Source organism: Emydura macquarii, unplaced genomic scaffold (genome assembly GCF_026122565.2).
Source record: "Emydura macquarii macquarii isolate MOO-44397 ecotype Brisbane River unplaced genomic scaffold, CSIRO-AGI_Emac_v2 contig_1045, whole genome shotgun sequence".
Classification (NCBI taxonomy): domain Eukaryota; kingdom Metazoa; phylum Chordata; order Testudines; family Chelidae; genus Emydura; species Emydura macquarii.
Genome location: NW_027131182.1, coordinates 9429150 through 9440703, shown reverse-complemented (window position 1 = coordinate 9440703; position 11554 = coordinate 9429150). Strand labels below are relative to the sequence as shown.

General features: G+C 41.1%; 1 protein-coding gene across 1 annotated transcript in view; it reads right to left on the bottom strand.

Moving 5' to 3' along the window:
• The window catches only part of ONECUT2 (one cut homeobox 2), a 48424-nt gene that overhangs the window by 12053 nt on the left and 24817 nt on the right, over positions 1 to 11554 (bottom strand). The gene's annotated exons all lie outside the window — the stretch shown is intronic.

The following is an 11554-nucleotide window of genomic DNA, read 5'->3' as shown; positions in this document are numbered from 1 at the left end:
CACCCTAAGGTGTCATCCAAAAATTGAGGCTCCCAAAATCACTAGCTTCGTTTAAAATTGTAGGCCTCTTCAGGTCTATCAACATTCCTGTTATAAAAGGCCTTCTTTAAGAAACCTATAACTCCACCATAAAATTTGCTTCATGAGCTGAAACTTAGAATACAAGATTTCAGCTTAGAAAGAAAATTTAAACCATATCTGTCTTGTCTTTCACAGTAACTAACAGAAAGGTTCATTGTTATCAGATACTTTTTAGGTGGACTTATAACGTACAACAGGCTCAGATCTTTATTTTGCGAATGAAATTGTGGAGGCTGTTTTGTCCATAATATCAAAAACAAACAAACAAACGAACAAATAAAAAAACATTTAGGAAATGGATCCATGCACAGAATAAATACAAATGGAAATTACCAGAAGAAAGCCAGCAAATCCAGTATGCACTCCAGTAAACTGCAAAAGGCACTGCACGGTGCAGTGTTGAGTTGAGGGCATGAAAATTTGCTGTGTAAATGTACAGGGGAAGGTAGAGAGCTGAACCAGCATAATCCACCACCTCACAAAAGCCTCACCACACAGTCACCATCCGTCTGGGGCTTTGTGGATTGAAAGGATATGTCAGCATGGTAGCAGTTTGAAGCTAGCAGACAGCCCTCTGCACTATTATCTGCTAGCAAATCAACGTAATTTCCATGGGAAATTCCAGAGGGAGTGAATGTTGACAGTTACAGCATTAATTCCTGCTCCATCCCTCAAAGGGGGAGTAGAAAGGCATGGACTCACCAAGGTTAGGAAGGGATGCTCACAGTTAAGCATGGAGAGGAAGCTGTCTGCACAGATCCCTTAAAACCTATGGAACTTCCCCCCTCTCCCCTGATCTCAGGATTTATGTCTGGATAGTGGATTATGTCCAACCCCTACCCCTTGAACTATGAGGTCTGGGCCAGATTTTAAAGGTATTTTGGTGCCTAAAGATGCAGATGGGGGCCTAGTGGGATTTTCACTGAATTCCTAATGTGAAAATCTCTCTTGACACCGATCACATCTTCACTCACTGAAATACTTTTAAAATTCTGGCTTTCTGTGCTCTGCAGTCTATTGAATTTCCCCTAGATTTTCTCTCCCTGTGTGTGTTCATGAGCGCGGATGACCCCAAATGCTGTCACGCACCTGTGTCACTAACTTGAAATGTGGAAAAGGAGAGGAAGCATTGCTGAGAACAGGCCAGGACCGGGCCTTTGAAGAGCTGTGTTTCAGTCCCAGCTCTGCCACAGAATTCTTGTGTGCCTTTGGGCAAACCATTTAATCTCTCTGGGCCTCAGCTTCCGCGTCTGTAGAATGGGGACAAGGAATACCTACCTAACAGTGGTGTTGGGAGGCTTAATTCATTAATGTTTCTAAGGCGCTTTGAGATCCTCGCATGGAAGGCCCTATAGAAGTGCAAAGTATTATTATTACTTTTTTACAAATTATTCATTCACACCATTTAAATCTCTTACAGTAGGTGCAAATCTGGGGGGCAGGAGGGGTGAAGTGGTTTGGAATAGCATTATAACTAGTAACGCAAACTTTTACCCCAAACTTCAGCTGAACAAAACCTTTTTTGAAATTTAGAACTATCTAGATAATTTTCTCTCATCTCCTATTTCATTTTCTTCCATCTCTGCACCAGCTCCAACCAGGAACAGAAGTGCTAAAACACCCCAAGAGCTGCGGTGCTATTTATAGCCCAACTGGGGACAAGAAGTACCAGAAATCTGTCAAGCACATTTATTCTCTTGAGATTTCCAGGCACATTTTGCAGGCTTGAAACGTTCCAATAAAGTTCAACTAAGAATCAAAAGTCTTGATGTTTATCAGACCATAGGATGACCAGATGTCCTGATTTTATAGGAACAGTCCCGATATTTGGGGCTTTGTCTTATATAGGTGCTTATTATCCCCCATCCCCATCCCGATTTTTCACACTTGCTATCTGGTCACCCTATCAGACCATGAACTAAACTTCTGGACCTTCTGAAGTTCCTGCATTGCTACTTGGAATGTGTAGCATGAATGAGACATAGAGGTAAACCCAGTCTTTTAATATTATTCAAATGGAAAGCAGACCTATAGTTCAGCAATTTTATTTTGACTAGCCTAGCCCAAACTCCCCACAAAACCCAAAACTAAACCAAACCAACCAACCGCCCCAAAAACCAACACGACCCCTAATTCCCTATATCAAATTATAAATCCTGCAAACAATATGCAGATTATATTATGCTGCATTAATTGTCTCATATTAAAAACATAAAAACAAACAAACAAACAAAAAACAGTTAAAACTAAAACCACTGTTTAAAAAGCACATTTCATGATGCAATATCCTTGCCTTTTTTAACCTGTTCCTTTTCTTTCTCACTAATTTGGAAACTTCAGTCATCAGCAATTGCTCTTCTTGTCATTAGTATGAATTAACAAGATTTTATTTTTATTAAGTTAGAGTCTTAATATTATTTGCAACCACTGATTTAATTTGGCCTCAAATTAAAAAATTTGAATTTAGGCCCTGATTCCGCAATCAGTTCTCGAGCAATTTTACACAAGTGTAGGGATCCACTCAAATAAATGGCTCTGTTATAGGACTGGGGCCAACATTAGTAAATATGTATTTGTCAGTGCGAGGTGTTCTAGACTCAGTGCTTGTATTCTATGCTGCTGAGCATTACGGAGAAACCCTAGATAGCTACACTAGACACAGAATTATTAGCATGCCCTTTTAAACCTTGATTCAATCAGTCTCGAAATAATAATTTTTTATCAAGAATTTAAAGGGTCAAGGTTGGTAGGCCCAAAATTGGACTCACCTTTTCCTCTCCTCTGTCTGTTTGCGAAGTCTATGCAATTCTTTTTGGCTTTGATCCTGCACCGTGCTGAACACTCTGGCCCGGATCCAGCAAAGTACTTAAGTACATTTTTAGCTTTAAGTACATGACTAGTCTCATGGAATGCAATGAGGCTAATCATATTGTTAAAATTAAGCAGGATCTTAAATTATTTGCTTGATCAGAACTAGAATGCTCAGCACCTTGCAGGATTGAGCTATGTATGTTAGTTCAACCCCCACCCCCTCAAAAACCCAAATACTTCAATGATCTTTTTTCAAAATAGTAAAGATCAGTAGTAGGTGCCCCAAATTCATGAGCAATCCTACAATATCAAATCAATTTGTGTGTGACAGAAGACAAAATTTTGTAGTATGAAAACATATTTCAGTTTCAAGCTTCCCTGGATCACTATAAATAACAGTAAGTAGAAAAAACATGAGATAACCCCTTTGTGGTATTTTTTGCTATTGCCAAAAAATCTACATCAAGCATATGCATGTCCGGGGGTAGACTATCTGTGATAGCCTCCCATTTCATAAATCTCTTTTTTTTTTTTTTGCAAAATGGAATTGTTTTCCAGCCAGCCCTATTGAAAGTTACCCTTTCCTTCATAAATCACCACCCACTGCACTCCACAAGTGGTCCTCTCTCCAGCCCACCCCCAACCTCCCAGCAACATGAGCAGAGACACCATTCCCAACAACTCTTCCTTCTATCCGTAGCAGATAAACGGGTTATTTGATTCACACCCAGTAAGGAAACAGGTTTTATGGTTAAAAGCCAGCATAACATGTCAATAATGATATGATGCTCAACAAAACCCTATTGGGAGCTGGTTTGCTTGAAACTCATCACAGGTTCTTCAGGTCAGCTGATGCCCTCAGATTAATTTAAATCTTGTGGGATTACACAGGTGTCACTAAGGGCACAATCTGAAGACAGTTGGTGGCACAAGTGTGGATGATGGCATAATGTAGCCTGCATATTACAATGAATATGGAACCCAAGAAGGCTCTTTTTACAATGTCATTTTTTAGGGTGGAATAGCAGTTTAGGGACAAAATTCCATCATAGGCATAAGAGTTCAGTGAATCAGTGTTTCCCTTGTGCTGAATAAGGCAGCTGTGGGATGGGATCGGTGAGGAATTCCACATCACTAGCTCCATGATTACTATGCACAGATCAGAATATAGTGGTCATTAGCATCAGGCTGAGGAGAGCTGGGGGCCTGATTCTCCTCTCACACCAGTTTTATAGAGGCAAAACTCCACTGACTTCAAGAGTTACTCCTATTTTACACTGCTGTAAGTGAAAGAAGAAGGGGGTTCTTAGATGTCCTGCCTCCTGTTTCAGACTGCCCTGTGCCTTGCCAGTAGGACGGACTGGATTCTGTCCACCACAACAATTTGTATAGGCTGTTCTGTATAAGTGTTCTGCCCCCTTTACGCAGCCCATACATAGCTCTCTGGATGGCTCACAACAGTTTGGTGCAGCACAGGGTGATTACAGAAATGGGTCCCCACAGGAAAGCATTTGGAACTTATCCTTGTGCAGACTGATCTGGAGCTATTGCCTGAGACCAGTCTCTGACGTGGTCCATAAAGGGAGTCAGTGAATGCCCTGTTTGTCTGAGCTGATTAGAGAGGGATGGAAGCAGCCTCTAAAGAGTTTGACTCTTCTGATGGGCTCAACTCCCTCTGCTGCTTAAGTGAGGGAAGAGGGAGCCACCTAACAGGACCATGACCAGCAACGTAAGTGGAAATGAACCTTCATGCACAAATCTAATTAAATATTTTAATGTGCACAAATGAGCTCCACAGCGCAATCCCAGTTGTGCACCCAGCTGGGCAATCAGGGGCATTACTGTGCCTTATTCAAACAGGTATAGGTGGATGCAACTCCACTAGCTCCAATTGACTTCAGTATAGGGATAGTACTGAGGTTCAAAATACCTCAGAATTCCCCCAGCAGCCTCTTATAAACTTTGAACTGCAGAGGTGACAGAATAGACGTACGCAGGATCCTACACAAGGGAGCCCTGGGTGAGGAGATGCAATTACCTCACACTGCCCATTACACTTTTTGCAAAGGAAAGGATAAAGTCACCTAAGAGCAATTCCATCCACGCCTGTCGGAGGGCGGGGGTGTCAACAGATCAATTACATCAAAGGCTGCTAATGGATCTTAAAAAGTTCAGTATAAATAGCTGATTTTTATCCATTAGCAGGAGAACTTCAACCAAGAAAACCAATAACACGTCCAAGGCCAGAACTAGACTGATAGAGCTATCTGCATAAAAGCAATGAGAAAACAAATCCATGGTTTGACGTGCTTTGGTAACACGCTAAAAACAAAATATTCCTATTAGATAAGTGATTGGATTTTCAGATGTGCTGTTGGCGCTAACCTAACTTTAGGCACCCAAGATTGAAAATTTAGCACCTCTGGAACCCAGAACAGAATCTGACTCATCTGTTTACATTTAGCCCTGATGGAAATGGGTGTAATTAAATTGACATTCATGGAGATGCATCCACCTACACCTGTTGCAATAAAGCACAGCTGGATGCCTTATTGCTCAGCTGGGTACATAGCTGGGATTGCACTGACATCCTCATCTGTGCACATCAAAATATTTAATTGGATTTGTACATGAAGGTGTGCATTTAATTGAATTAATTGGGCCTGATTTCTCTCTTACACCAGTTTTATACTAATATTACTCAGTTAACTCAGTTAACAATATAACACAGTTAACGTCAGTGGAGTTACTCCTATTCTACACTGAGTGTAAGATCAGAGTCAGGCCAGAGTCAGACAAAGTAGTTCATTGTCTCTACTTGTAAGTTTAGGATTAGAGTGTAATTCAGAATCACTATTGTCTTTCTGATTTCCCTCCCACCTCTGCCTGCCCACTGAATCATTGAATCATAGAAGATTAGGGTTGGAAGGGACCTCAGGAGGTCATCTAGTCCAAACCCCTGCTCAAAGCAGGACCAACCCCAATTAAACCATCTTAGCCAGGGCTTTGTCAAGTCACACTCTAAAAACCTCTAAGGATGGAGATTCCACCACCTCCCTAGGTAACCCATTTCAGTGCTTCATCACCCTCCTAGTGAAAAAGATTGTCTTAATATCTAATTTAGACCTCCGCCACTGCAACTTTAGACCATTGCTCCTAGTTCTGTCATCTACTACCACTGAGAACAGCCTAGTTCCATCCACCCTGGAACCCCCATTCAGGTAGTTAAAGGCTGCTGTCAAATCCCCCTTCATTCTTCTCTTCTGCAGACTAAACAAGCCTAGTTCCCTCAGCCTCTCCTTGTAAGTCTTGTGCTCCAGCCCCCTAATCATTTTTGTTGCCCTCAGCCTGGACTCTTTCCAATTTGTTCACATCCTTTCTGTAGTGGGGGGCCCAAAACTGGACACAATACTCCAAATGTGGCCTCACCAGTGCCGAATAGAGGAGAATAATCACTTCCCTCGATCTGCTGGCAATGTTCTTACTAATGCAGCCCAATGTGCCATTAGCCTTCTTGGCAATAAGGGCACACTGTTGACTCATATCCAGCTTCTTGACCACTGTAACCCCCAGGTCCTTTTCTGAAGAACTGCTGCGTAGCCAGTCGGTCCCCAGTCTGTAGCAGTGCATGGGATTCTTCCATCCTAAATGCAGGATTCTGCACTTGTCCTTGTTGAACCTCATCAGATTTCTTTTGGCCTAATCCTCTAATTTGTCACTCTGTATCTTATTCCTGTCCTCCAGTGTATCTACCATTCCCCCCAGTTTAGTATCATCTGCAAACTTGCTGAGGGTACAATCCGCTCCATCCTCCAGATCATTAATGCAGATGTTGAACAAAACTGGCCCCACCACCAACCCCTGGGGCACTTTGCTTGTTACCAGCAGCCAACTAGACATTAGGCCGTTGATCACTACCCATTGAGTCCAATGATCTAGCCAGCTTTCTATCCATTTTATAGACTATTCATCCAAACCATACTTTTTTAACTTGCTGATAAGAATACTGTGGAAGACCGTATCAAAAGCTTTGCTAAAGTCAAGGCATATCAAGTCTACCGTTTTCCCCACATCCACAGAGCCAGTCATCTCATCATAGAAGGCAATCAGGTTGGTCAGGCATGACTTGCCCTTGGTGAATCCATGCTGACTGTTCCTGATCACCTTCCTCTCTTCCAAGTGTCTCAAATGGATTCTTTGAGGACCTGCTCCATGATTTTTCCAGGGACTGAGGTATGGGCATGCAGGAGGCTACTCTGACTCCCCATGCTGTGACCTGCAGTGCTGTTAGCCTATGCTGGGGAGTAAGGAAAGGAATGGTCACAATTCTGCCCTTACTTCTACCGAATGACAAGCTAAGTGTGGTAATATCTTTAATTGGACCAACTTCTATTGGTGGAAGGGACAAGCCTTTGAGCAGCACAGAGCTCTTCCTTATGCCAGAATGACAGCTGACAGGCTGAATGTGGGGATAGTGAATGCATTACTCAGAGACTTTGAGTGGAAACTGTTTTTATGGCATAAGCATCAGCACAGGAAGTTAGTGCACATGGCATGATTTCTTTTCATGCAGCACACCACAGACTTCAGTGTAAGTCATAGTGAACTTATAACAGTATATGGACCCTACACATGTCCAAACGGAGAGATTAACTGTAAATGTAGGCAGTCAGGACAACACTTACTGTCGCTCTGGAGTTGACAGCTTTTAAGAGGTGCAGGACATTTGTAGCGTGGATGGACTAGTGGGGAAAGGGTGCTCAGGGAGTACTTCTCTCAAGCCATATCACCGGTGGAGGACACCTTCCTGGAGCTTTTGAGCACTAGGAAGACACCTTATGAACAAGCCTGCTGGTGATCCATAGACCCTCAGGGCATATTCTGCTCGTTTGAAGCCATGTTTTCTTAACCCTTTGTGCATATGCTACAGCACATAACTGACTGGAGGCACATATATTTCCATTTCAGAGCAGAGGGAACGTGCACTATAGCCTGTATCCCTCTGGTCACAATGAGTCACCCTCCCTTATCTCAGGAGGGTGGCTCTGAGACCTACAGCATAGCTGGCAGCCTGTCCCCTCCTCTGTTATGTGGCTACAAATAACAAAGGGAGGATTTTGTCCAGAATTTGGAAAGTGCTTTGGGATGGAACGTATCATTTAAGTGTGTAATGTTATTATTACACTATTCTGTTGCTAAAGATGGGCCTGAAACAAACCCTCAGCTTATTATTATTTGTAATTCAATACGCAACAAAAGTTGGGGTTCCCTTGTGGTAGGCACTGTACATAAGAGACTGCCTTGCCTTGAAGAGCTTACACATTTAATAGACAAAAGGGAAGGGAAGTATTATTATTTCCATTTTCAGATGAGTAATGGAGGCAGAGAGAGTCCAAAGACCAGAATTTCAAAAAAAGCTCAACACCCACAGATAGGGCCAGAATTTCAAAAGAGTTCAGCATATGGGGTCCTGAGCTCATTTGAAAATCTAAGTGTAAGTGTCACATGGCAGCTGCTGGGGCCTGATCTCTTTTGAAAATCCGGGCCCACGTGTCTTGCGCAAGGTCAAAAAGGAAGTTCATAGCAAAGCCAGGAACTGAATCCTGATCTCGAGTCCTTGTGCTGTGCCTTACCACAAAGCAATCCTTTCTCTCAACAGGTATGAGCTTTGGGAAAGTTCTGACTGGGCTTTCAGCTCCTTTCTGAGCTTTCCCACTATCCTCTTTTTCAGTAACAGGACTAAACTATATCCCTATATTTAAACACTCCGAGCCCTGGAAAAGTTTAGATCTGGATCCAGAATTTCGTGATTATGACTATAAAGGGATGAATCAAAACTCCAGATCCAAACAGCCCCGCACTTTGGAAAAGCTCATATCTCAAACTGGATCTGAACCGTATAGCTTGGGTCCTTCTCTAATTAATACAACAAATAAAACAAAGCTCTTCCTTCTATTTATGAACAAAATCAACTTCCCCTACCCTCATTTATCTAATTTTCAGTGTATTTCCAGGTCTTGTTTATTTTTCCACTGCCCTTATACTTTTACATCTCTGCTTTCCCCCAGATTCCTTTCTGTATTATATTGTAACTTCTTCTTAGTCTTAGTCTGGGAACTAATGACTTTTGCTTTGATGGGAGAAGATTATGGAAATGATGGATTTCCATCAGTTCCATGGACTGTGGGACAGAAATAAATTTTCCACACATTCCATCCCTCTCAAATGCTGTTGAACTAATGTATTTACAGTAATAGGTGGAGAGTAGAGCAAGAAGGGAAAAGTATAACATGGATGGTGTTTTTTGTTTTGTGCTGGGGAGAGTATTAAAGTATCTAGCTCAGGACATATCTCATGCAAGACCGAGTGTGGCAGAACATTTTTAAATGAGCCCCTTATTAAAATGTTGACAGCATGTCACTGCCCCCACACACTTGCCTGCAGCCTGATCTCTCATGTTGCTTTTTTATATTTTATAACTCTTCTTCCTTTTTTCATTCTTCACATCATCTTGCTATCTAAATTTTTTCCTTAATTTTTATTTCAGGTTCACTTCTTTCCTATATATATTTCTGCCAACTTGTCCAACTGGTTTTCCTCCTTTCTTTCTTGATCTCTCTCTCTCTATTTTTCTCCGTTCTTACTATATCTTCTCTCCATTTTTCTTTTCTCATCTCTTTCTTCCTTTCTTTTCTTAATTTGTCCCTCTTTCTCTCTCACTTTCCTCTCCCTCTATCTTCTGCCATCATTTTCTTTCTGGCATCAATGTGAAACTTTGCATAAATTATCTTCTATGATATGGTACAAAACAATTATATTTTGTATGTTACATTTAATGTAAACATTATCCCAAAAACACTTTACACAATTATTTTATGTAAATACAACTTTTCCTGTGATTACTTTGAAAATACAATGGCCCTGATTCCAATCTCATCCTGGTTTTACACTGGTATAATGCCAAGGATTTCAGTGGATTACTCCTGATTTATACTGGTTTAAGTCAGTGAAGAATCAGGCCCAGTGAAAAACAGAAGATTTCATTATGGTAATTTTGCTACAAGACAACCCTTTCCTCCAATCAACAAGAAGTCCAGAAAGGGAAAAAAGCAATCTGAAGCCTCTGACAGAGGTAAACATGCAATGACTGAATTTAACTTTTCTATAAACTGGTGCAGCTCCACTGGAGTAAATGGAACCTTAGGACATGTTTGGATTTCAGGCATGGACCAGATGTAAAGCTGTAAAAGATATTGTTTGGAATCTGAGGGTGGATAATGTATGATTTAAAAACCACTGTCTTTCCTTGCTAATGTAGCAAGGGCTCATAGGAGGAACCTGGTTTGCCATCTGTTCCCCCAGTGATGGCTGAGCTCTCTCATTCCTTCAGAAAGCCTCCTCCTTGATCTCTTCTTCCCTTAACTTCTCCCAATGCCTCCTTGCTCTAGGTATTCCCAACCCGTTTCCTCCCCACAGGTTTCCCCCTTGTATAATTCCCCTGAGCATTCTCTTCCCTACAAGTTCTGTCACTTATGAATTCCCTGCTTCCAAACTCTCTCCTTATCCCCTCTGGAGCTCTCTTTATAAACTCCCTCCTCAAACTCAAGCTCTTTCCCACTGAAGTCTCTTCTGTACCTCAAAGCTCTTTATTCCACCCCTAAGCTACCAGATAATGCTACTCACAGATAATGTTTTATTATAGGTCTGACAGCAAAAACAAGGTTTTAATGTAGTCATAGTGGATTTTTCCATATTGTATTTTACTTAGTCTTTTGTCTCAAATCCAATTCCATGATATGCCAATGAAAGGCCAGGAATGTGATGAGCTCTTACATATTCGCTGCAGTTCCTAATAGGTTTTGGGACACTGGGAGGAATACAATATTTTCTAACATCACTAATTTATGTCCAAAGACATTCTGTGTATTACAGTTATTGGTATCTAATAATAAATAATGCAAAGCTATGTGCTCCTCAATGCATTCAGTAAATACTTTCCTTGAACTGTTAAGTTTGCTCTTGAAAAGGAAACATAAAGGCAAATGTTTTTCCTTGATGTGCATTTATCAGAAAGGAAAAAAAATGGAGTGAACACTCTCTTGTGAGATCCAGTTACTGTTTAGGAAACCTGCCTTCAGAGTGAGACACAGTTTTAATAGGAGAAGGAGAGAAAGGAACCATCTTGATTTTAGAAAAGTCTTCATTTTATGAACTGGAGTCAATATTGAATATTGTCTGTAAAAGATAATAGGTAGTTGGCAATAATTGTAAGCTTTAACTATGGACATTTGGAGCAAGAAATGCAGCTACAGCTTTCCTTGTTCTAGGCTGCACTAGAGAAAATAGGAGTTTCGATAGCAACACTTTGAAAAAGGTCATAGCCTAACTCACCACTGTGTTACTCCAGTTTTACACACATGTAATATCATTGACTTCAGTGGTCATTACACTAGCATAAACTGTAGCAACACAGTAATGAATCAAGTCCTCAATATTTTTCTATAAAAGAAGGACTGTCCTTCCTAAATAAGGACAGGGACTTGATTTGGACAACAAAAAAATTAGATAATGGGATCTGAAAGCGGAAGAACTTTTAAAAAAATTCAGCAGGCTTGAAAAAAACCAAAGAAGTTGTCATGGTTGCATTCTTATAATGTCACTT